The sequence below is a fragment of the Aptenodytes patagonicus genome, chromosome 3, assembly GCF_965638725.1.
Source record: "Aptenodytes patagonicus chromosome 3, bAptPat1.pri.cur, whole genome shotgun sequence".
NCBI classification, from domain to species: domain Eukaryota; kingdom Metazoa; phylum Chordata; class Aves; order Sphenisciformes; family Spheniscidae; genus Aptenodytes; species Aptenodytes patagonicus.
This window is the reverse complement of record NC_134951.1, coordinates 59,026,217-59,053,472: the sequence shown is the minus strand read 5'-3', so window position 1 is coordinate 59,053,472 and position 27,256 is coordinate 59,026,217. Positions and strand designations below refer to the sequence as shown.

Sequence of the window (27,256 nt, the reverse complement as noted above, 5' to 3'; positions counted from 1 at the left end):
GAAATCTGCTGCTTGTTACTGTGGTTATAGTTCTCCACCCATCTGTGATTTTGAGAATTGCACTTTAAATCTTGTGTTGGACCTAGGTAGTAATACTAGATTCTTTAAACTAACGCTTAAAGAGGAGAAATAGATGTTAATCGTTTGCAGTGATGGATTTCTGCGCCACCCCCCCCTCCCCCCAGCAACAGAATCATAATGCTTCAAAGCTGCATGCTGCTTTCTTTGTTCTGGTGAGATCGTGTGAAGAATCACCACGGGGGGAAAAACTAAGCTATGTAAAGACAAACGGCAAGTTGACTGATATTTTTATGTCTTATTCTGTAAAGCTCTAGAGTAAGCATGGCACTGAACCTGAACTGACTCTTCATGGAAATGTGTGTGATCTTGTCAAGGGCTGAAGTGACATCACAGATCAAGAAGGGCGTTTCAAAAAATGACCTTTCTGAAGAAAAGCCCATAAGCCTCTTCATGCAGTTTCTTTAGGGAAAAAAAAAATACCACTGTATTCATATATTGAGACAGAGATGTATCCATATCTCTCTCCATATATATGTTTCACATAAAAGCCAAATATATTGTACAGTTGGTAAATGATAAATTGTGTTGTCTGTAACTGAAGATGGAGTTTGTTGGGGGCAAGCTCTGATCTGAATAAACACCTTGAAAAAAGTAAAAGACATAGGTTTGTTTGTTTTTACAAATAGTCATCTAAATTGAAAACATAATTATACATATGCCGCAAGCAAAATCCAGAACATTAGGATGGAGCAAAGAAATCCTTGTATTACAATATCAGTTTTGCTCGTTATTTTTTTTTTTATTATATAAATCAAAACCTTGCAGAAAGTAGATGCTCTGTGAGAGAGTTTTCAGACTTCATGGAAACGGTTTTCATATGCAGCCTGATCATCTGAAAGCATTATGGAGACATGGTTGGTCTGCATTTATGCACACTGTAGTCCTGTTTGTTCTTTCTCCCAACCTTCTGCTTACCATACGATTTTGTTGTTGAGAAGGAAGGAGATTCTGACTCACCACTGGACCTCTGGAGGCCTGATCTCTTGCTTAGAGCAGGTCTGACTTCAAAATTAAATCAGGTTGCTCAGAGTCTTGTTCACTCCAGTGTGGAAAATCTCTGTGGAGGTAGATTCTGCAGCCCCTCTGGACAAACATTCCAGTGTTTGAAGGCCCTATTGTAGGGGTTTTTTTAATTATTATTGTATCTAGATAGAATTTCTCTTGCTGCAAATTGTGACCACTGCCTTTTCTCCTTTCATTGTGCACCACTGAGAAGAGCTTGGCTACGTTTTCTCTGTGGGCACCCACTAAGTCATTAAGAAGCCTTCTCTTCTCTAGTCTGAACAAACCCAGCTCCATCTATCTCTTCTCGCATGTCATGTGTTCTCCATTTTTTTTTTTTTTAAAGTCTCTAATTGGAGACAAGGGAGCTTAAAACCGCGAACAGGGCTCCTATTTGAGGCATCAGGAATGCCACATAGAAAGTGTTAATTGCTTCCCATCACTACCAAGCAGTCTTGTTAGTGCAGCCCACTATACAGTTAGCCTTCATCACTGCAAGGATGCCTTGCTTACTTGTGTTTAACAGGTTGTTCACCAGGGCCCGCAGGACACTTGTTGCAAAGCTGTTTTCTAGCCTGTAAATTCCCATCAGGTACTGTGGCATGGGATTATTCCACATTAGGTATAAGATTTTTGCATTTGCTTTTATTGGGCTTCAAGAGGCTTGTCAGATCACTCCTCCAGCTTGTTGAGGTCCTCCAGGTGGGAGCCCTATTCTCCAGCTTCTTGATTGCTGGAGTTTGGTGTTACCCATGAAGTTGGTGAGGGTGTGTTCTGCTCAGTTGTTCAGATTGACCCCAGAGAAATGTCACTCGTAGCTAGCCGCTAGTTAGACTTTGACCTGTTTACTGCTGTCCTGAGCTTGTCAGTCCAGCCACTTTCTTCATCGACTTTGTTGACCAGCCATCTAGTCCATGCCTTTTTGGCTGCCGTAGTGCTAAGGGGACTGCATCAAAAAGCATGCTAAAGTCAAGGTAAATGATGTCTGCTGCTCTGTCCTCATCTGCAGAGCCAGTGCCTTCATCATAAGTAACTGGGTTGGTTGAGTACATTTTGCCTTTGGGAAATTATGCTTGCTATTCACAAAGGTGTTTCTGTCCTTCATGTTCCTGGAAATAGATTCAAGGAGGATTTGCTCCATTTTCTTCCCAGGGTTGGAATAAGGCTAACTGGCCTGTAGTTCCCTGGATCTTCTTTCTTGCTTTTTTCCTCAGTTACCAGGGACCTCCCTTGGTCACTACAGCCTTTCAAAGGTGATCTAGAGAGGCCTTGCAATGACATCAGCCAACTCCCTCAGCACCGTCAGAAGCATCTCATCTGGTCCCACGGACTCGTGTATGTCCATTTTGCTTAAGTACTCCATCCCTAACTTCGTCTTCATTTACCTGACACCCTTCCCCAGGCCCTTGCCACTAAGCCCCATGAGTATGCCTGGCCGGTAAAGACCAAAGCAAAAAAGACAGACTGCTTGAGCCTTTTCATGTCCCTTGCCACTGGTTTTCTCAACCTGTTGAGCAGCAGGTCCCTGTTCTGTTTGGTCCTTCTTTTGCTGCTGATGTACCCGTAGAGGCCACTCTTGTCCCGTGGCAGTTTCCAGCTGAGCTTTGACCTTCTGTCCCCTTGTGCCTGGGCAGCACTTCTGTACTGCCGTGGGGCAGCCCCTGCCTGCTTCCCCTCTGCGAGTTTCCCTGGGGGCTTGGGCTCAGCTGGGCGCTCCCCATGCAGCCACCCTGGTCTCCTGCCACGGGCCATTCTCATACTTGAAGACCAACGAGGTCTCCTGGGTGCATTTTTCCTATGGGGAACTCTCCCATTTAGGAGATTAGGGATCTCCTAATGGCCTAATCCCATTAGGCATTTCTCATTCGTGCATTAATTGTTTTGAAGTGAGCTTTTATTATGGGAGGTGGGGTGGTGGAGGAAAAGGACACGTGGCCTTTTCTGACTGATTTGCATCTGTGCTACCTTTCTCGGTTTCATTAGGGAAGCACAGCAGGCAACTGCATGTTAGCTCAGCGCAGGTATTTTGAAATTTTTAAAAATGAGGAAATGTTTACTGGCCAAACAAGTTAATATAGGGAATTCCAATCTGAATTTTTGAAATACAAGCTATTGATGGAAAACAAAACTCTTAGCTGCAGCTTTTGCCACTTTTGTGGGTGTAAAGGGGTTACTAGCATACTGACACGGGCTGGGAGATGTGCCACTGAAGAATCGTACGCTGTTTTGAAGTGTCTTCCCTCTACATACCTCTGATCAGAATATCAATTGTCTGATGTTTATACACTGCAAATATGAAACTAAGGATCTGAAAGCGAATATGGTGTCAGTTAAAGTTGAGAAGTTCAAAGTTTGAATTGTAACTGAAATGGATACCACTGAATTAGATTTAAATCACTTCTGTTTGATTTCTTTCTTAAGGGTCTAACTTCATTTGTAAGCACTTAAAATTAGCAAATACTTATTGCTAGCTTACAAACTTGTGGTTTTTGATTAAATTTCCATCTGTTTTGTGTGACTTACTGCATGGTTTACAGCAGGCACTGTAATTACTTTTACAAGTAGGGTTGTACTATCGCACTGCACTACCAATTCATGAGAGTCCAACTCTTCAGCATTTGATTTTCTGTCACTTGACATCACAAAGAGGTCTGGCTTTACAGAAGCTTGGTTTTGAAAATGAAGCCTTTCTTTATACTGCCTCATGCTCAGCGTCCAAACTCACTAGTCACTTCTAAAAGGGTAGGTTTCCAGCATTGTAGCGATACATGAGCACCCCTTTGATTTGACGTGCCTATTCTGATTTTGTGATGTGAGAAGCAAAGCTCTTTCCAGCTATAGCAGGGACTATATAACCTTCCTTTTGCCCCAGCTTTGTGATCCTTTGTTATGGGAACAGTGACCACCCATAGTTTTTATTTGGCACTTAAAGCAAAAGTGTGAAAAGGTAGCTGTAAAACCTACATGAGTACTTTTGATGGGAATAAGTTTGAGGAAAGGGCCTCTGAGTTTTGGAAAGGAGTCAAGCTTGTTTTAACTTTCATTAGACTTTTTTTCCTTAAATTTTCTACTAAGTCTGTGTATGGAGGTTTCATTTCATCAAGAAAGTAAGTTTTTTTGAATCTTGTTTAGCAATCCAAAGAGTGACCAGTGGCTGCATCTCCACTTTTACATTTTTGATCTGTGACTTGAAGTAAAAATTCAGCATTTCATTTTCTGATGTAAAGCAGGTCCTGTAGTCTAAACTATTGAAGGTCACATCACTTGGGTCTCTTGCATGTGAAAAGAAACTTTAGATGAATGGTCTTCTGATCCATATGTGCTGGGCATTGAAAAAACATTTTTTTTGTTAGCTGTAGTCTTGATCATGAAAACCTAGAAGGACACAACTATTACAAAGTTATTCTAAACACATAATAGGGCACTGCAAGATGTTACATGTGTTCATTTCAGAGTGACTTTATAGTAGCTTCCTGGTGTGCTAATTATCCATTACTGTGTTCTGTGATGGGGGGATTCTGTGGAGTTTTTTCTTCCCTTCTGTTTGAACACAGTATTTTTATGATGCCTGTTTTATTCTTTATTTGCCATGAGGAGTCTTACCCACTTCAGATTCATGCCACTCTTTGAAAAATGCGTATGTTTTATTTTCTGAGGAAGGAACAAGGCCAGCGGCTGATGCCAAAGACAAGTCTCAAAAAGAGCTTTAAAAGTCCTCTGTGTTCGTGTGAACACTGCAGTGCAAATAAACGGGGACGTGATCTACTACCTCAGTGTCTGTTTTACCAGCCCTACCTTATGTCCACATGGAGAAACATTTCCCTAAGAACTTTGTGGCTGGTTTTACTGCAGCTTCACCAATAATGATTCTCTTGTACTTGTTAACTTCATGTTGCTGTTAGTTCTGTGTTATGTGGGGAACTTCTGCAGGCTGTAAAACAAGCTGTGAATGTGCTATAATCAGAAAGAAAATAACGCATTCATAATTTCCCTTGGATATTCCTGCTGTGCTTTAATATGCAGTTTCAAATATGCTGTCTATAGGAAACATCCGGGGTGGCATTGTACGTGCTTGTAATCAAAACAACTGGGACTTTGTTACGTGTTATCTTTTCTACCACCACCATGCCTCCCCCCTCCAAAAACCCACTCAAATTTCAAATTCTGTCTTTTCCTTAAAATAGTTAAGAACTTGACTGAATTCCCCAAAGATGTTATATAGAAGGGGGAGAGAAACTTTGTGGGTTTTCTGATGGAATAAGGAACAATGAAAGTATGTGAAGGAAAACTTGCTCGTCTTTCATTTGAAAACTAATAACTGGGAACATCACGGATGTGCCACGTTTTACTAAAGAAACTAGCATATAAAAGAGTGTTTGGAGTGAAGTGGAGGAAGCTTTGTGTTTGTGTGTGTATGTGTATGTATATATAAATACGTATGTGCCTTACTGAGAAAAGACCAAAGAAAAAGCTCATACCTTAATATGTGGAATTATTGCCAAAGAAGTAGAGCCAGACTATCATTTTTACCATCTTTTTAAACATGGTAAAGATAGGGTTGTAGCTGTATTTTTCTATCTGTATTTGCTCTTACTGTAATTAGCATGAATGTTTCATAGCCATTATGGCTTGTATGTGAGACTGAAACCTGGGAAAGGCCCTCATTTTGGCTGGTGAGTAGGGAGGAAGTGTTTGGCAGCTCGGTTCTTGAAACTGTATAGCTGTACATATAGCTGTATATGAAGCTGTATATGAAGGTGTACTAATGACTTTATTGTATGAAGTCTGATTAAATGGGTTTTTATTCATATTTTTTACCTTTTGCCTTTTGGACTGCTGGGGAGAAAGAACATTTTTGATCTTAAGAAGTGCTACTGCTGATTAAATATAGACCTCTGCGTAAGGACAGTATTTGCTTGCAAGTCGCAACATGTTTAAAAACAAATTTTATTCACTATTTTATAGCTTGCTGAAAACCCTAATCAGCAGTTCTCGATCAGCTTTTTATACAGGGAATTTGATAGCAATTTGTACAGTTAATCCACATAGTTAAACCCTCTAACTTTGGGACATCACTCAGTTTCATTCATGCTCTCCAGCTTTTGTGATATGGTTAGTGTTACTGAAGTAGCTATGACCTCAGTAATGCTATGACCTCAGTAATACCTCCGGGTGAATTTAGAAATATTTTGGCTTTTTCTAGCAGAATTTTCATTTCTTTTAGCATCTATCCCTAAACCTATTTGATTCTGTTTCTACAGACGAATACTGAAAATATGTATTGTGAGGAAAAACAATTTTTACGTCTTCATAACCTTTTAACATCTATACAGTCAACCACTTTCCCAAAATCAGCACAAACCCATGTTCCTTTTTTCTCCCTTGGGCTTTGGAAGTATGCTTGAAAATCTAACCAGCCTTGGCTCTGCCAGATCAGAGCTGGAGGCAAATTCACCAAAAACCCAGTGGTTTTTTGGCACATGCCTTGCCACTGAAAAATTCCTCTTACCTGAAGGCAGAGTACACGTGCTAGTGTTGATCGTAGAAGAGAATTGTGTGAACTTGGTGCCAAGCCTTTTGGACTGCAGGGACCAAATGTATCTGGAAATGAATGCGGATTGTGGACTACTTGTACTTTTTCTTGAAGCTTTGGTCATATGATAAACATATTCTTTTATTTGTTTTATAACTTGGACGAAAGCCAAACTAACCAAAACTATAGTGCACTTGGAGTGATCTGTAAAAACATACCTTGCATGAACAAATTGATTATAGTAGTTTGCTCCTAAGAAGAATACTAATGGATGTTAGAATACTAATAGTGTATGAGGGAAAGGCTGTGGATGTGGTCTACCTGGACTTCAGCAAGGCCTTTGACACCGTCTCCCACAGCATTCTCCTCGAGAAGCTGGCGGCTCACGGCTTAGACAGGTGGACTCTGCGCTGGGTCAAAAACTGGCTGGACGGCCGGGCCCAGAGAGTTGTGGTGAGTGGAGTTAAGTCCAGTTGGCGGCCGGTCACGAGCGGTGTTCCCCAGGGCTCAGTTTTGGGGCCGGTCTTGTTCAATATCTTTATCGATGATCTGGATGAGGGGATCGAGTGCACCCTCAGTAAGTTTGCAGATGACACCAAGTTGGGCGGGAGTGTTGATCTGCTTGAGGGTAGGAAGGCTCTGCAGAGGGACCTGGACAGGCTGGATCGATGGGCCGAGGCCAACTGTATGAGGTTCAACAAGGCCAAGTGCCGGGTCCTGCACTTTGGCCACAACAACCCCATGCAGTGCTACAGGCTTGGGGAAGAGTGGCTGGAAAGCTGCCCAGCAGAGAAGGACCTGGGGGTGCTGGTTGACAGCCAGCTGAACATGAGCCGGCAGTGTGCCCAGGCGGCCAAGAAGGCCAATGGCATCCTGGCCTGTATCAGAAATAGTGTGGCCAGCAGGAGTAGGGAAGTGATCGTGCCCCTGTACTCGGCCCTGGTGAGGCCGCACCTCGAATACTGTGTTCAGTTTTGGGCCCCTCACTACAAGAAGGACATCGAGGTGCTGGAGCGTGTCCAGAGAAGGGCAACGAGGCTGGTGAGGGGTCTGGAGAACAAGTCTTATGAGGAGCGGCTGAGGGAACTGGGGTTGTTTAGCCTGCAGAAAAGGAGGCTGAGGGGAGACCTCATCGCTCTCTACAACTACCTGACAGGAGGTTGTAGCAAGGTGGGTGTTGGTCTCTTCTCCCAAGTAACTAGTGATAGGATGAGAGGGAATGGCCTCAAGTTGCACCAGGGGAGGTTTAGATTGGACGTGAGGAAAAATGTCTTTACTGAAAGAGTGGTTAAACATTGGACCAGGCTGCCCAGGGAAGTGGTGGAGTCCCCATCCCTGGAGGTATTTAAAAGACGTGTAGATGAGGCACTTAGGGACATGGTTTAGTGGGCATGGTGGTGTTGGGTCGATGATTGGACTCGATGATCTTAGAGGTCTTTTCCAACCTTAATGATTCTATGATTCTAATGTACACATACAGGATCACCAGCAGATCCCTCCAGCTGGGGCAAGGGATTAAACTCTCCCAGTGTCTATCTTTTAAGGATACCTGTGACATGATGGCATGAAACTCTTTTTTCCCAATGCTTTCTTAAAGCATTCTAATATGCCTTCTTCCATTCTAATATACCTTCTTCAATATTGAGAATGGAAACAGATAAGAAGTGGGGCATTGCAGTGGATGAGTGCGTCTTTTTTTATGGCCATATCCGTCAGTTTCAGACAAGGCAAATTCTACTCCACAGGGACTGCCGTTTTCTTCTAGAGAATGAAAGCAGTAAGCAACTTCTCTTAAAATCAATGAGAAAACCACCAGACTGCAAATATTAAACAAGTTTTTCAGGGCATGTGTTTTGGATGACTGTAATTTTTGAATTTGAGTTTATTTAATGCTGTCAGGAAACTTTAAATGCAGATGTATTCCTGATGTGTTGCCTCTCTTGCAGACCCTTCTTTTTCCGTTCTGCTTGACAGCCCCTTGGGTTCAGTTTGCGGTCTGATAACAGCACTAGCTTGCACCAGCAGGCTTTATTGACTTTTAGAAGCAGGTATGTAGGTTTGATGCTGACTTTAAAACTTCCTCTAAAAATGTAAAAGATACATCCTATACAAAGTGTATCGTCCCATCCTTAGGTACACTGCTCACTCATAACTCAATGAAAAGTTTCCACCTTTAGTGAGAGGCTTAACTTTTACTTAACAGATGTCACAGAACTGATTTTTTTTTTTAAATGATGCTTTAGAACAGTAACTTTTTATTTAAGTGACAAGCTAATTCTGTCAAGTCTGAATCTCCTGGTCACACAGCATCCTGTGTTTTCATGGCTATTTTAGAAGTTGATTTACTTGTTAGAACAAGTTCCACTCCCTCTTAGAGAGTAGCATCTTAATTTTATAGAGGAGTCAAATTTTGATTTTGACACACATTTCTTTGTACTAGCCCTCAGCTCGTATTTCAAATACATATAGGTTTGCTATTTCATGAAACACTTATCAGATAAGTGTATGAGAAAGGCAGAAGTGAAAGTCAGTGGACTCTTGAATTCAAGTCTCCTACTGTCTGTCCATAGTGGACTGTAGGTTGCTTGGGTTCTAAATTAATGCCATACCTTTTAAAGAAAAATACTTCCTTTTACTTCTCCAAAATAGTGTATATATAGATATGTCCCGGCAATACTGCATTACTAAAAATTAAGAGCAATGAGGTATTTTAAGGTATTTTGAAGTAGCTCCTAAGAACATGCTCCAAATCAAGAAAGAATTGTTAAAATGCACTTGGATATGCCAGAACAGAGGTCTCCAGGTTGCCTTTGTAAGCCTTGACAGTCAAACAGAGTCCTGAAATATTCCATGTGCTTGGCAGACCTAAATCACTGGATGCAGAGGGTGATGGGGCTTGCTTTTTATGATTAACAGGAAACAACTAGGATATATTGTGTTCTAATGTAAACAAGTGATGCCAGGACCTTCCAAAGTGTCCTGCTTTTAAAACAAACAAACAAACAAACAAACAACAAATTACTATTACAGATCCAAGTCATGATGTGCAGATGAGCTCTCCATGTGTGGTCAATCATCTCCTGTGCATGTGGAAAATATAATTCAGCATTTTGTGAAAGTGGGCAGACAAGACAGACATGGATTTGTCAGGAGGTTTTTTTGTGATGGTTTTCTTTTCAAGTGGTCATTACAGGATGGAAACCTTGGAATGAGAAACCGATGTAGCTTTTCTGTGTTAGTCTCAAGCACAGCAGCAGGGGAGCATTTGGAAGAAATGAAATGTCTCTCAAATTCTTTGATGTCAGAGTGAAACTTTTCACATTTTTGTGAAAATGTGGTATTAGAATAACAACTATGACTTCCCCTTTCATTTTTGAAGGGAGACATTATGACAGAGCAAGGTCTAGGAATGAAACATACTGCAGTTTTGAGAAGACCAGAAGAAGCTGTCTAAATAGCTTGTATGTTCGACTTTTGTGCTCAAAAAGGGAGCCTTGTATAGTTCTGGAGAAATGTAATATCCTTACAAGGATCAAAACCTCCGTTGTCCTAAACTGTCATCTCTAAGGCACGTTAGTTTAATGTGCTAAATGTTATATTTGAATCGTTAAAAGTTAAAAGCTCTGGATTTCTGTAATTTGATTCTGAAATCAGTAAATGTATGGAGACAGTGAGATCATAGGCAGGTAACCTCACATCAGTATAAGTAAAAGGGTGCTGCTCATAAACGTAGTGTGGAAACTGGGTGCCATGATAACACATGGCTATTTTATGTAAGGTTTTTATGGATGGATCTTATGAAGCATTTCAGAGAAGATCAGAACAGCTTCCCCATTTTAGAATGCAGGAACTAAGGCAGATTTAAAGCACTTTAGCTCCTTCTAGTACACAAATAGTAGATAATTAGAAGGAAGCTAAATTACACATCTCTGACAGTCAGTCTATTCTCCACTACAATGATCTTTACCAAAATACATAATAAAAGCATACTTTGTTTTAAAATTTTAAGATTAAATAGATTCAATGTTTTCCAGGAAAGTAATGTAATTGGGAGAAAGAGGTAATAGTAAGACATTGATTTTTATTGTCTATTTAGTGGTGTTATTTAAACCTATTCTGAGAAATATTCCTGTTGGTCGAATATAGGGCACATCAAATGAAATTACTAGGTGACAAAATCAGAACAAACTTGTTCTTTACATATTATGTTGTAGAGCTGTAGAGCTCTTTCTGCAGGATGTTGTGAATATCAAAAATTTACACATGTTCAGAAAACAGTTGAGTAATTTCATGAAAGAAAACTTTACTGGGGATTATTAATCATACAAGCATCACATCTGGCTCTGAAAGTCCCCAACTCTCAAGCTCTGAATACTCCTGTTACTCATAGGAAGTATTTCTGTTTTCTTGTCCTGTTCCTAAACTTTTGTTAGGGATAGGAAGCTGTAGTAGGTACCCCTTTTAGGCTCTCATCTAGCAGTCATTTTTTGTGTTGGGGATCTTCTGAGAACTGAAACGGTTGTTGCTGGCTTGTACTGAGAGAAATCTAATTTTGAGAGAGGAATAACGACCAAAAAAAGGCCCTGAAGATAGATGCTGGAATTATTTCAGAATGGCACAAACAGAATTCCTACCTGTCTTAAACAGAATTACATTAGTATTACCCAAATGCTCAGTTAATGAGCTATAAACATGGGGAAAGGTCTGTTCCATCCTGTACGTTCTTAGGACGTCCCCTCTAGCTGTTCCCTCATTGGCAGGAGGGAGAGCACCCAGGTTCCCCCTCACTGCGTAAGTCGGATGCAGATATGACCAAAGCATCAACAGATTTACTGTCCTGTTCCAAGATGCATTGATAACGTGCCCTCAAACACCTGATTTGTTTCCCCTTGTATTCCCTTCTCCCATTTTTGCCTTTCCAAGTTCTTTTCATTTACCATCCTCATCGCTTCCCAATTAAACATCTCAGCCTTGTTTCCCTTTCCTCACTGGCCTCAGTTCTGTTGACCGGTAAATTCTGTTAAGCTATCACTCCCCTTCTGTTATCTCTAGTGCCTTCCTGCCCTTTCTCATGTTGCTGGCTTGTTAGTGGTGCCACAGGACAGGGTGAGCCGCCTGCGTATACACTAATCCTCCTCTTATCTGTAGCATCTCGCACTTGGTGGTGGTGTTACCTTGTTAGAGGCACCACAAGCCTGGGTGTGCCATTCGCACGCTACCCTGATGTACGGAAGGTCTTGTAGTCTGTAATTCTTTGTGTCTGTGCCCCAGAAAAGATTGCAGAATAATATAGTTTACGTATACCTCAATGTTTACATAACTATACGTGTGGCTGGGGATTTCCTAAAGTCTTTATATTGGGATAACCGTAGCTGTTTGCATTGGAGATTAGGGGACTTGGTAGCTGGAAAAGGGTATACTTGGAAAAGGGATCAAGCCCAGAGCTGGATAGAGAACATTTCTTGTGGAAAAATTTGAGATTTAGGGAAGAAATGTGAGACAAAAGAACAATTTATTTACTTTCCAAAAATGTTTCACCCAAAAATAGAATCTTCAGAATGTACAAAATTTGCTCATGGGCAGCCAGTAAACCAGAAATGAAAATTGACAGGACCTGTCAAGCAGGCTGCTGGGGAAGCTCAGTCCCTGCCTGCTCTGCTCCCCACCCATCAGCCTGCCTGGAAGGGACCTGTCAAATTCGGCTTTCTATCCACAGCAAGTGAAGTTGATGTGGTTTTGGTTTTTTGTTTGTTTGTTTTTGGTGGGGCAAGGGGGAGCTGGTTTTTAAACATGGACAGCTGGATTTTCAACAGGGAACTTCTGCACCAGCTCTACTCTACCAGTCACTTTGTAGCTCAGTGACTTGACATAGGTATTATTTTTTGGAAATTATTATGACGATTTGGATGCTTTGTTTTCACTTTTGCCACATAATTGGGCTTATCTTTGAAGTATTTCTTAGAAACAGCTGCAGCAAACTCCCTAGATTATTTTGGATAGTTTAGGCTGAATTATCCAAAACAGTTTGAGGAAGAACAAAGACTTTGTCTCTTCTGTATTGTAGTTTTAAGTACAATAAATACTTTGACTGATCTCCTTTGGGGAACTTCAAATAAAGTGTGGAATCAACGGAGCTGATCTGGGAAACTTGCATGGTTTTACATACTTGCCTGAAAAAAGCAAGAAAATTAGAAGAAAGGAGTAGTGTGTGCTGGAAAACAAGTCCCATCCACGGTCTTTCCTTTCTCCAAGCTTGCAGGTCTGTTAACTCTATAGCTGGCTTCCCTGTTCCTGCTTAGGGAGGGACAGAAATTTCAGATAGTTGCTTGTGACTGCATTGTATTATGGAGGAGCAGCCCATCTTCTATATTTTTTTGTGATACCTTATGTATTTGTGCGAGGCACCATATATGCTGAGAAACTGGTAAGTTTAGATGGCAGTGCAAAGCTCAAATTTTTGCCCATTGTGGGAATAAGTCTCTACTGGGTGGGTGGGGTGGAAGATGTCTCCTCCTAATAACACTACACTGCATGGAAGTCATCACGCCATTAGCTGTGTTACAGATAGCGCAAACTGGAATTATGCTCCATTTGTGCTGTGAAAGCTATAAGGCATTTGAAGCATTTTTTGTTAACAGCTTAGGAAATGCAGTATGAAATTTAGGCCACTATGACCATCAGCTCTCTCAAATCCTTCGGTATCCCATTAAGTTGTCACTCTCTGTATCTTCTGGCAATGATTCCTGAGTGTTTACCTTTTCAGTAACAAACCTAACATTTGTGTGTTTCATTTTCTCCTTTTCTCTTGTACAGAGATGTTCAGGAGGAGCCCTTACTTTCTGTATGCTTTACTTTTATCTTGTTCTCTTTTTGTCCATTTACAAATAAGTAGAGCTAATTTTTCAGCCTTTCCATTGAGGAAAATATCTCCATGCCTCTTAATTGAATTATTTCTATTTCTTCTATATCCTCTACTGCCAGGAGGTGATTGGAACAGACCACTAGTATTCATCTTGGCTGTTTTAATTGCGTATCAGTTTTATGGCTTTCCATTCATTTCCTTGTACAACTAAGCATCTGATTTCTTCTGCCTGTCATGAAAGCATGAGCACAGACATTCTCCATAAGCCTGTGACAGCTCTTCTCAAATCCATGTAGAGCTGATGAAACATTAACAGTACTATAATTTGCTATCTCATTTAAAAAGCCTTCTTGCTGAGGAACATTTGGATATATAAGAAAAATATTGTGTAAAGCATTGATATGCTATGTATAGTACTGGAAGAGATGCTACCTAAGGGTTAAATTACTTCTAGTACATAAAAGCAGCTTTGTATAGATTTTTAAGGTTGTTTTTAAATTGTCTTTTTCCACAGAAGGATTCACTGCATATATATACTTTTCAGTATAAAGGTGTCATTTCTAAGCTGTCATCCTTAACTCCAGCTTGAATGAAGGGAATTATAGATACTAGTAGGTACACTTCATGTGTTGAGCATGAGGGCAAGTGTCTTATTACTTTTTTGCAGATGTGTTTATCTGAACTGGAAAGCTAACTTACAAATCTGGTCACTGTTCTGTAACATGTATATACTATGGTAGCGGAATTAAGCAAAAGGTGTAAGGTCTGAGTGTCACATATTTTGGGAACTTCACCAGCACTGGTTGTGTCAGGATCCACAGGACAGGTAATCACATAAATGTTTCAAGAGGAAAACAAATGCCACACAAAGAATAGTAATGTTTAGGTTTACAATATCAATTTTGAGTGCTGTGATAAAACTGCTAAAGGAAAATAACTGATATGCGTTTTCTGTTGTGGTCGTTCTTTCACTGTTTGTACAGAGAGTGATGACTAATTTACAACAACAAATTTTCACCTCAAAATTTGCTACAATACAGCCCATGTTTCCTGGAGACAGTTTGAGGGCTGCAGAAACAAATCTTTCTTAAAATAATTTTCTTCTGAAATCAAATGCAGCCCTGGGTAAGCTGTTTGATTAGTCCTGATCAAGATAAGTAGATGTAAATGTGAAATGGGCAGAAATAATGAATTCGTACATGACACTGGATCTTCATCATGTTTCGCCAGGGTCTGATTATCTTAATTGTTCTTCTTGAATCTTTCTATACTAAGGCAATAAGTAGATAGCTCTTAACTTCCTGTCAGAAGTGAGTTGGCAGTGTTTTGCATAGCTGAAGTAGTTTATTCAATATAGAAAACACCTTGAAATATTTCTGAAGGCTGGGAAAAACTTTTAACAACTCATAATTCTCATCTGGAATATTTTAAACAGCCACAATCTTGGACTGGAATCTGAGTTGTGTCCTTGTTGTTGATGGGGAGAAGCAGGTCAATTTACTTGCTCTGTAAAATTTAGGTAAATATGTGCAATCCATACTGAATTTAATGGGATCGCAGGATAAGTCAGGGGCCCGAGGAGGTCCCTGGTCCAGCCCTGCCGCAGCAGGCTCAAGCACTGAGGTCAGACCAGGCTGCTCAGGGCTGTGTCCCCTCGGGGCTGGAAACCCCCTGGACGGAGCCAGCACAGCCTCCCTGGGCAGCCTGCGCCTCTGCCCCGCTGGCCCCAGGGAAAAGGCTTTTCCTCAGGTCCCATCTCAACCTCCCTTGCTTGGTCCAGCCGATGCCCCTCGTCTCTCTGGCTCCCTCTTCTTGACCACCTCCCGGCAGGTACGGGGGGTTGCTGTCGGCCCCCCTGGAGCCATCTCTCCCCAGCCTGAGCCAGCCCTGTCCCTCAGCCTCTCCTCGCAGGGGCAACTGCTCCAGCCATGACCAGCTTGGCCCCCCCCGCTGGACTCACACCAGTTTATTATCTTTCCTGTACTGGGAGGCCCAGAACTGGACATAGTATCTAGATGTGGTCTCCTGAGCGCTGAGAACAGGGGGATAATCCCATCCCTTGATGGATGGGCCGTGGTCCTGCTGCCTGGGTGCTGCTGGCACGTGCACAGCTCCCTGTGCACCAGAGTCCCAGTGCCTTCCCCACAGAGCTGCTCCCCAGCCCAGCCCACCCCAAACTGTACCGTTGCCAGGGGTTATAGACTTTGCATTTGTCCCTGCTGAATTTCATGAAGTTCCCGTTGGCCTGTTCCCCTGCCTGTCTTGGCCTCTGTGAATGGCAGCTCTGACTCCCAGATGGGATTTCCCTTCCCCACCCCAACTTGGTGTCACCTGCAAACTTGATAAGGGTGCGCTGCATCACATCCTCCAGGTCACTGATAAAGATGTTAAAAGGAGGGGAAAAAAAAAGTCATAAATTAGTATCATCTGGTTTTGACCTCTGTGTAACTCGTTTTCAGCTGTTGGGAAACAGTCCAGTTCTTTTGCTCTAATTTCAGGCTATTAGGCTGAAGATACTTCTCTGAGGGTAGTGGTAATGATGCAGGCTTAGCCCTTGACCCATGCAGCAACTGCGTATCAGATTAATCTATGTAAATACTTTCCAGTGAACAGGCACTCTGACTTCTGAAAGTGTGGTTTCACCATGGCTACAATAACGAGCTTTAGCAGTGGAGTACTTCAGCTTCTTTAACTGGATGCTGGAGAGAGGAGAGGGGAGTGGAAAGGAAGAACTCATTTGGGGCAGGGGAAGAGGAGAAAAATACTTACAGCTGACGATTAGTGGCACATAGATAAGGAGTTGATATGGTCTGGTGTGATCTGGCCTCTTGTCAAAAGCTGATGGCCTGAGGATGGGGAAAGTCTTTATTGCCAGTATGCAGTATTTTGGAAAGCTTGAAGTGCTCTGCACTTTGTGAATTCAGTGACAACATCAAGCTTAGTAAGTTTCTCACTAACTGATATCTCACTAACTGATATCTAATAGTTTTTGTAACTGGTTTGTGTTTTTACTTACTGTTATTAGCTACTTAACTAGGTGATGGTCCCAAATCTACTAATAATGCATGGCTCACTGTTTATTTTTTTCCTTAAGAAAAAAAATACTGTGAAAAACACGTTTGAAAATAATTGCTTCAAAAGAATGCAATTAAATACAAGAAAATACAATTAAAGAAAAATTACACTTAGAAAATACATCTGAAATTCTGCCTTTCAGTGCTAGTCTGGCATTCCTATCATGACTAAAACTCTTACCAGCAAGGATACTCTCTTGTCGCTCCCAGTTTCTGACATGTGGCCTGCTAGGAAAGCAGGATTGTGAGATGAACGTAGACTCATTCTGCAAGGGGGAGAAACTTCTGGTGGGTTGTTGTTCCTGTTTGGCTTTTGTTTTGAAAGGCATCCTGGATAGGCCTGGATATACTGACACTTTCCGTATAATGGGGTGGACAAAAGTTTGTTACTTACTGACTTTAGTGGCAGAGTAAAACTTACAAGCAGGGGAGGGGAGACTGTGAGTTCAAAATGTGGGAAAGAAAAATGAACAGGTTCTTTAAATCCACCTTACTTCCTTTTTGTGGATTTTAGCCGTGCTCTGAAACAGCAACTTGAATCACCTTGATGTTAATCACTTGATCTGGATGTGTTGTACTGCGTAGCACTGTGCTTATTTTTTATTTGCATTACCCCTGCTGAGATTGGAAACTTCAGTAGCAGCACGGCTACGTAGTGCCAGGTACCTAACGAAGAAGTAGGAGATACAGTCCGTGCCATGAATAATTTGTAATCTAATTAGAAGCAAGCCTTATCAAATAACTGTTTAAAGAACAGTAGGAAACAATAGAGAACAAAAGCATGATTGTATCATGCAGTTGTGGGAGCCTAGCTGTTGACACCGTTCAGCTTGGGAGTTCTTGGAAACTGTAGCAAGTCATAAGTAGACCAGGGAAAAAAAATGACACTGAGTGGGATGAGTCTACGTGTACCACTATTCTTCATAGGAGTAGTATTTCCACAAATTGCTTTCTTTTTTTCTTTCACTTTTATGACATTAGTCAAATTATGCATGAACTTCAGAGGCTGCTACTAGTTCTGCATAAGATCAAAGAAATACATTAGTTTTTTGTACAGCTCTGCAATGCTTTTCTGCTTTAAGTGAAAATACTTTGGCTTTCTTTCTGGCTATTGTCAGTAATGAACTATGACTTGAGTTCTTGCACATTACCTTATGATGTGATACGTTTCTCTTTTCATGGATGTTTCACTAATGCAAAACATCTGTGTGATTTGGTTCTATAAAAATTAGCCATCAGTGACTCTCCTTAGAAAAAAAAAAAAAAGGAGCATCACTGATTTGTCCATCACAGAGATTAAAAAAAAAAGAAATCCAAACTGCTGAAGTCATAGATTGTCGGAAGAAACATCATCTACCTCTTATGCTAGTAATAAGGAAATAATTTTTCAGTCTGTCTGTTGAACAGTCCATCTGATTTTTTTAAGTGTTTGAAGAGGACTTAGCTTTGGAGAAATGCAATGGTCTTGAGTGACAAGCTGTAGGCTTCAATTTTTTTCTGAAATGCAGATCTTGGTAACAGTTGCTAAGTTGTAAGTTAGGGGCTGTATGGCTTATTCTTTAGACTGCTCTTTTGTTTGTAACTGGAGGACTTGGACGGTCCATTTAAGATTTCCGTCTTGTGTATGTATACAGACGTAAATGGCAACTGAAACAAGTTGAAAATAAAGCATCTTCAACATTAATGTTAGCTATGCTCAATTTCATAATGCTACACTTTGATGCTATATTTTAATTTCTTTTTCCACTGGTCTAGTTACTGAGAACATATCATTGGTTCCCCCATTAGTAATTGAGAGTTGGAGGCCAAAGCAGTTTGAGAGCATCTTAATTGATGCTTTCAAGGCAGATGTTTTCAGGAAAAACTCTTAAAATGCCTACAGAACATATTCAAATCCTAGCTTACCTGGGGGAAGAAACTAATATATCATCCAAACCCCTCAGTTGTAAAAGGAAAGAGTGATTTCTTTCATCTCTCTTTTCTTTCTATATGTTGGGCAAAAGACAGCTGAAGTTGAGCAAATGAATCTAAAATTGAGCTAAAACTCTTCTATTTTGGATGGTTCAAGGTAGGATGAACGCTATTCTAACAGATTTGGGTAACTATATGGGCAAGATTTTTGAACCACACTATTTTTCTTTCCGTGAAATTGATAATTTCATTTGGCTGAAATTAGCCAGATGTTTGGCTTCAGAAAGTGCAAGGACAGCATTCTTTGTGGGGAGGGTTGCACGTTGCTCTTGCCTTCCTAGTTCTTGTTTAGCCAAGGAAAGGGTGCTTCTGTGCTGCACCAAATAGTTTGTTTCTCTTGTATCTGAGGTGTTGGGATGGCCAGGTAAGAAGCAAACTGTAGATATCGGCTTGTACTGAATGTATTTGGAGTATGGAGGTGAACTCTGGTCTTCCTTCAAGTTTCTCTGACTTATCACCCTGTGATATTTCTACATTTCTACTAAAATGAACTGTGCAATAGTTAAAGCACTATGGCCCAGCTCTCACTTAGAAACTAACTGTAAAGCATTCTGGTATCTCCAGTTTTTCAGTAAATTTGTACGTCTAGAAGTGCTTTACTGTTCAGCAAGGAGATACGCCTGACAAATGAGTAAAACGTAGCTTGTTATCATTGAGTAGTTTGCTGTGTTGTACAATCATTTTCAAATGAGCTCCTTATTTTTGTTTTTTGATTTGGACATATCAAAGCATCAGGGCTGCAGTTCTTATTAATAATTTCTTACACAAAATAGTCTCATTTTTCCTGTGTGCTTGTGCATTAAATAAAATATGCAGTAATAGAATAAGTGTAGAAATACCTTACCTGCAAATTCCCTGTTCTCTTTAGTTACCTTTTAATTAGAATTCTTGTTACAGAATTAATAGGATAATTTATTCCTTTTAAAATGTGTAACAGAATGAAGCGCTGTGCAACGTCTGTCCCTGGTTAACAAATGATGCCCAGAACAGCATATGATAAATATTAGTTGGGTAGTTTAATACGCTACTAAAGAGGCTTACAAGCTACTGTGAGGAGTAGAAAATATAAGAATAGAAGCTTATCTGTAACTTGACGTAACACATGTGGGAATAATACTTAGCATTTCTGTCAGGCTTTCCGTTTGAGGATTTTGAAGTGCTTTGCAATACAAATGACGAATTAATCCTCAGAATAGCCGTTAATGTTTTTATTTTCCCTCTTAGTTCCTTTTTTATATGCAGATCTTAGATTTTGCTTTTAATTTGTTTTTGCAGGCAAGAAATGAATTATATGTAGGATCCTGAAATGCTGAGGAGTAGCAGGAGTTTGCTCACATATCCCTTTAATACAGAGCACTAAATACAGAACCATAAAAAGTATTTCATGATATGATGTGTGTGTGTTTAATATTAATGGAAAATCCTGTAAATCAGTTTGGCTACCTTAGCTCTACTGCCATTTTAATAGTTGTGTGGCATTGTGTGGCAATGCCCTGTGCTGTGGGTAGCGCTCTCGGACAAAATTCTGAGTTGTTACAAGTCCTTCGTTCCTATGACAATGCAAAATAAAGCCGTGAGCTAAATGGCAAACGCCTAAATGTTCCCAAAATCTCTAGCTGCTGCTTAGTGGAAGACAGCAGCTGGGAATTCTTGTTGCTGGCCCATTTACAAATACAAAAGTTTCCATCGGGGGTTTACTTCCCTAAGTGGAAGTCCCGCCAGGAATCAGGAACTCCTCCAGCCTGCGTGTGCTTCGGAGCATGGTTGTCATCCACCTGCTAAGTTAGAAACGGTGACACTTTGGCAGTGACTGTTAAACAAACACTGTCAGTGTGTAGCTGGCTTTTAACTCAGGATGATGCCATTAGGAAATGAGGTTATAAACACCAGAAATCTGTCAAGCTGCTGATTTGCAATAATCTTCCTGCTGACAGATAAGAAGCGGTTATATAAATATATATATATATATAAAAGAAGGCTCATAGTGACAGGATTTATTTTATGTGTCTTGAAGGAGAAAAACAAATTTCTGTTGCCAGTAGAAAAACAGAGTATGTTATCATTTGTATCTTCTTCTGTCGGATTCAAGGAAAAAAAATAAACAGTATCCAATGAGATGAACCTTCTTTGGATATTTTGAGATTTTTTTTTTTTACAGCTTTGTTTCTGGAATAAGAAATAGTAACTAAAAATTAAAAGCTTAGAATAAAATTCTGTCGACTATAATTTCTAATTTTTAATTTGAAATCAAACTCTAGACACAATTCTACCTGCAGAAAACCTGATCTGAATATAAACCAGTTTTATCTGATTTTCTAGTGAATCTTGGTCTTCAGTCAAGAAGTTAACTTTGAGGTTTTGTTTTATGAAAAGTTTCTTAAAACTAATGTTGTCAGCAGTCTAGCATAACAGTAGACAGTGTAACAGGAAAAAACAAAAGCAGACATGTATCACTCAGTTATATCTGCGTTTCTGCTTAGATAAGGTTATGAACTAATTAGCAAAGAAGTAACTGCAGTAGAACACCCTACATCTTTACCTAGAATTTCCACTGTAGAGCAAGTCTGAACAGGGTAAGAAGCTGCAAATACCACTAAAAATTACTTTAAAAATCCAATTTAATTTTTTTAAGGCAATTCAAGGCAGTTATTAATGACTGAAACACTTCCAGATGGAAAAGACATTGGAATGTGTTACGATTACATGCAGAACTGCAAGAAAAGATTGAAATAAATGGTTTGAAGTACTACCAAAGCAGTAATAGATAATAATGACAAAAGTAACAAAGATCGTGCTCTGAAACAAGGGAAATTGTCAAATGATTTCACAATGTAGTTGTGCTCCCTAATCCTAGAAAAAGTGTTATGTATTGAGATCTAAAGAAAAAATCACCTATTACTTCATGTTTCCAAGATGCAAATTATTCAAGACAGATCAATAAACTCAGTTAATAACTTATATTTCTTTAGAAGTGCAACGTTACACTAAATACCGTTATGAAGATGATGAAACACAAATGTAATACTTTTGATAACTAAAATAAAAAAGACCGTGTATTGCCAAATATGACTCATTGTGATAATCAGTAGATTCTGTAAGAGCATATTAAACAGAGCTCTTATATATGCAGCATGGTTTTATGAAAACTGATAGTGAATCAGTTGAAGGAAATCATACAGTTTTTCACAGAGAAATCCTGATTGGTGACAGTGCCTTCAAATGTTCTGTTACGATTACTAATAACAGATTTCTGGAACGATTGTGAAGTTTTTCAGCTCTGCTGCAATTTGGCTGGTACTTGGGGACTGTAAAAACAGTTGAGAATAGGTCTTTCAATGGGGGTTGGGCAAGATGACCTCCAGAGTCCCTTCCAACCTCAACCCTTCTGTGATTCTGATTCACTGAGTCTCATTTAGGTTCAGCTGTTGGTTAACAGTAATGGCAATGGAAAGTAAGAAAGTAAGGCTTTCCAAAGCTTGAGTTTTTGCTAATGGTTAATGTAGTATTGTCATCAGAGCAAAGAAACCAGCTGGGGGCTGTGTTGTGGTCACAAAGTTCCTGCACTGGAGATACTATATGAGTGACACTGTGGTGGGTTCACCCTGGCCAGCAGCCCAGCGCCCGCAGAGCTGCTGGCCCACCAGGTGGGCTGCAGGAGAGAACAGGAAGAACGAAAGCGAGAAGACTGGTGGGTCGAGATAAAGACCGTTTATTAGGTGAAAGAAGGAGGGGGCAGGGACAAGTAATGTAACGGCAATCACTCACTGCCTCCCACAAGCAGACTGATGCCCAGTCTCTGAGCAACGCCACCTTGGAAAACCCTTCCTTTTTCTTCCTCTGCCCCAGTTTCTATTGCTGGACACAATGTTGCATGGTCGGGAATATCCCTTTGGCCAGCTGGGGTCAGCTGTCCCAGCTGTGTCCCCTCCCAAGCTCTTGGCCACCCCTCCATCCTACTTGTCAGCGGGAGCGGGAAAGGGGCAGGAATTGGAAAAAGAGAAGGCCTTGATGTTGTTTGGCTATTGTCAGCAATAGCCAAAATATTGCTGTGTTATCAATGTTATTTCAGCCACAAATTCAAAACACCATATGGGCTGCTGTGAAGGATGCTAACTCCATCCTGGCCAGACCCAGTACATTCATCAACTATGCAAGTTGATTTGTACAGGAGGAAAGTTTAAGCGGAACATGTATAGAGGTTTCTAATTTTAGGGACTTCCTTCATTTCCCTTGCTGATACTGTGAAAGAATGAAGTTTTAGTTACAGCAACAGGAAGGGGAGAAGATTCAGGGAGACTAGACTGAGTGAACATGTAGTTCTGGTAAGGAGAAGTTTAAAAGGTGAGAATAGCTTAAATGTGTAAAAAGTTTAGTGTAAACTCAGAAAGAGAAGATTATTTAATCTAGCAATGAGAGTTTAGTAGAGATTCAACAAGCAAACTGTTACGTTTTCTTCAGAGTTGGGGGGGGGGGGTGTTTTTTGGGTTTTTTTAAGTTGTCTCTTCATAGAATCATAGAATAGCTTGGGTTGGAAGGGACCTCTAAAGGTCATCTAGTCCAACCCCCCTGCCATGGGCAGGGACATCTTCAATACATCAGGTTGCTCAGGGCCCCATCCAACCCCACCTTGAACGTTTCCAGGGATGGGGCAGCCACCACCTCTCTGGGCAACCTGTGCCAGTGCTTCACCACCCTCAGCATAAAAAATTTCTTCCTTATAGCTAGTCTCAATCTAACCCCCCCCCCCCCCCCCCCCCCCGTAGCTTAAAGCCATTCCCCCTTGTCCTGTCACAACAAGCCCTGCTAAAAAGTTTGCCACCATCTTTTTTATAAGCCCCCTTTAAGTACTGAGAGGCTGCAATAAGGTCTCCCCGAAGCCTTCTCTTCTCTAGGCTGAACAACCCCAACTCTCTCAGCCTTTCTTCAGAGGAGAGGTGTTCCATCCCCCTGATCATTTTTGTGGCCCTCCTCTGGACCCGCTCCAACAGGTCCGTGTCTTTCTTATGCTGAGGGCTCCAGAGCTGGACGCAGTACTCCAGGTGGGGTCTCACCAGAGCAGAGTCGAGGGGCAGAATCCCCTCCCTCGACCTGCTGGCCACGCTTCTTTTGATGCAGCCCATGATACGATTGGCCTTCTGGGCTGCGAGCGCACATTGCTGGCTCCTGTCCAGCTTTTCATCCCCCAGTACCCCCAAGTCCTTCTCGGCAGGGCTGCTCTCAATCCCTTCATCCCCCAGCCTGTCTTGATACTGGGGGGTTGCCCCGACCCAGGTGCAGGACCTTGCACTTGGCCTTGTTAAACCTCATGAGGCTCACACAGGCCCACTTCTCGAGCTTGCCCAGGTCCCTCTGGATGGCATCCTGTCCCTCTGGCGTGTTGACCACACCACTCAGCTTGGTGTCATCTGCAAACTTGCTGAGGGTGCACTCGATCCCACTGTCTATGTCATTGATGAAGATATTAAACAGTATCGGTCCCAATATGGACCCCTGCGGGACGCCACTCGTCACCAGTCTCCATCTGGCCATTGAGCTGTTGACCACTACCCTCTGGATGCGACCACCTAACCAATTCCTCACCCACTGGACAGTCCACCCATCAAATCCATACCTCTCCAGTTTAGAGAGAAGGATGTTGTGGGGGACCGTGTCAAAGGCCTTACAGAGGTCCAGATGGACAACATGTGCAGAAAGAAATGCACAGGTTCTTTTGTGCATAATGTCAGACCTTCACCTTTTTCTTCTAAGTGACTTTGCTGATATCAATTACAATAGCACACTTTGTTACTCTTCAGCAGAGGTGAGGTAGTATTTTGGCATTTTCTGACTTCATAAGTAAAAATCAGTGCCCCATTTTTTTTCTGAAGATGTAAAAGCAGCCAGCTTACTAGTGAGACAGTGCTAGCTAGTCAAGCCTTCAGCTGCCGCTTCTGATTGTGGGTGACCTGAGATAGAGCTCCGTCGGAAACTGATTTTGCTAACGTAGACACGGGGCTTCCCAGTGAGCTGTCAGGCTCTTCTAGAGCTTGAGGTTCAAGGAACGTATCTTAGTGAAACTAGAAGGACTGAGGAATGTGTCTATGCAAATGTAACTCTGTGTACTGACATCCTGGAGGACTAATAAGGAATTATTTGAAAGCACTCGGGTGAAATAATTTTATTATTACACTGTAGAGGGGTTTGAGAGTATCTGGAATCATCTGGTCAAAAGCTGTTAGACTCTTCATCATTAGGAATTTCTCTTTTTAACAGGATACATAATGTGCTGAAATACAGATGTTCTCAGTAACTGTGATCTTCATTTAGACATTTCAAGTGATCAACAGTTCTTGTGCAAGTAGTCAGAGATGTGATCAGAAGGACCTTTGTGAATTAAAAGAATCTGGAGATACTGATTTGGGGATGTGTCATGCAAACAGAAAGATAAAGACTGCAAAGATAGATGGATTTCTCAAAAAAACTTAAAATTCATTCCTGAACTACCAGCGCCGGGAGTTTTGCCTAAGCAAAGGCTTAATTATCAGTGGGCTGGGTCTATTCAAATTATTACTCAATATTTTAGAACTTTTTCATTCTTATGTAGAAAATAAAGCCATTAACAAATAGGAAGTTCATTTAGTGGGAAACTTAATACAGTTTTGTAATTTCCACAGGGGGAAGAGCATGTGGAGTATTTCTGATGTATTGAATTCTAGAAATTGAGACTTCTTGCTAGGTTAGAAGCACAAACTCACTTGTCCAGCAGGCAGTGTTGATTAAGGTGGTATTTTTAGGCTACCATATCTATGGGCTATTTGCACAGTAAGTACAGTAATGCTGAGTCCTAGTAACTTTTTGTTAAATAGCCATTCCCATTTGTGTCTAGTTGGAATAACTCCTGTCCTTTTGAAACACTAGAGGGCTCACTGACTGCTTTTGGAGTTGCATTTTGCTTTCAATGTTATGTCCATAAACCTCCAAATGTCTAAAGCAAGGATGTTCTAAAGGTGCATTTTCTTAGGAGGAAACTTACTTACTAAGCTTGGTGTTTTTATCTAAATCTAGACTTTCTGGAAGAGTTTTAAATTAAAACTTCGATTAGGCAAAAGAGATTAATTAAGTCTTTTGCTCAGTAGATTCTGGTGGTTTTTTTTCCCACTGAAGTATTTCTTAAGGTTTCAGGTTTTTTTCACATTACTGGTTTTGTCTGCTTGGCTTTTGGATTCACGCATTATAATTTCCTAAGAAGCAGTTAGACAAATGTACTTGAGTAGTTAGACTCAGCAAAATGGGAGGACACTTTGGAAAACAAAAAAAAGAGTTGTTCATTAACATGTAATAATAATTATTATTAGAAGGTAGTGTCTAGTGTGTGGGTTAGCTTCCTGTCTTACTATCTAGGGGTTGACTAACAATAAGGTAATTGGAGTGGTGGTTCTTAACAGAAGTTAAGAATACACACATGCATTTACAATGCAATATGATCAAAATGTTGATCAGTTGGAAAAACTAAAGGCAACTGAGTACATATGGGACATCTTGTAGTGTTGTGCACTTTGTGACTGTTTTGTTAAACTGAACTGGGTCTGGGGCTGTTCCTGCCTTTCCCACTTGGTAGCTCTGATACTCATGGCAATCTGACTTGGGGAGTGAGACAGGACAAAAATGATCCTCAAAACAAAAACTTCACTTGCAAAAGTTTCTGTTTCCTGAACTGACTTGGTGTGGGGATAGATGAGCACTGCATCTCTTATGCTGGAGAAGGAGCAGGGATGTGCTAGGAGAAAAAAGAGGGGAAAAGGGATGGACCATGGCAGTACTGCCCTGCGCAATTTTAATTTTGTTATAATACCACATCTTTAGGCACTTTGATTCAGACCACTTAATTACAACTTTGATTTAAAAATAAAAAACAAAAACCAAAACAAAACAAAAAAGAGCCCATCTGTGTGGTGTTCCCAGATTAAGATTAAACCAATTAAAAGATTGTGATGTGATTTTATAAGAAAATAAGCTTTGACAAAGCATAGCAAATGTCAGATTCAGTGCAGGGCAGGATTTAGTCTGCTGGAATCTTTGAGAATTTGTGCTTTAATATCTAAAGCTGAGCTTGCAGGTCTGACACATGATGGCGGGGCAGAAAATCTTTCTTGTATAATACACGAAATTACTGGAAAACTTCAATTGGTAAATTAGAAAATATGCTGTGGCCAAATGATCGGTTTCATATGATCTTGATCCCGTAACCAGGGATTGGGAATGCCCCATAGACATGAAGTCTACCACTTGGCTGCCTCTTACCAGTTCTGCATTGGGACAAAATACCCTGTGCTTGGAGAGCTCCTAAGCCATTTTGCAATGAAGTTGAGCAAGGGACACCGTTCCTGCCATCCGGTGTGTCGGTGCCATCCATGGCCAAAAAGCATTTCTGTACAGCCTCTCACTCACTGCCTTTCAGCCAAGATCTGACACCAAGCTAACCCTCTGGTTGAAAATGGTCATGTATTAAATGCAGATACCAAATTTTGCATTTGTGAAGCTGGGCCTGTAAGGGCTCTAAAGTAAGTTAAAATCCCTGAGTTTTCCTGCAGGATAGATGCACATTTATGCTTCTGTAAATAGTGAAGAAACATTTATTCTCACAAGTGTAGCAGTACTCTAGAAAATCTGTTGTCATTTATTATACTCTGGCTTAACGCAGATTTTTAATTGACATAGAGAAATTATGTGATTTGAGCAAAGGAAAGAGGAAGG

General features: G+C 40.9%; 1 protein-coding gene across 1 annotated transcript in view; it reads left to right on the top strand.

The window, feature by feature from the left end:
• MAN1A1 (mannosidase alpha class 1A member 1) overlaps nucleotides 1–27,256 on the top strand; it is a 160,167-nt gene that overhangs the window by 10,217 nt on the left and 122,694 nt on the right. The window lies entirely within an intron of this gene.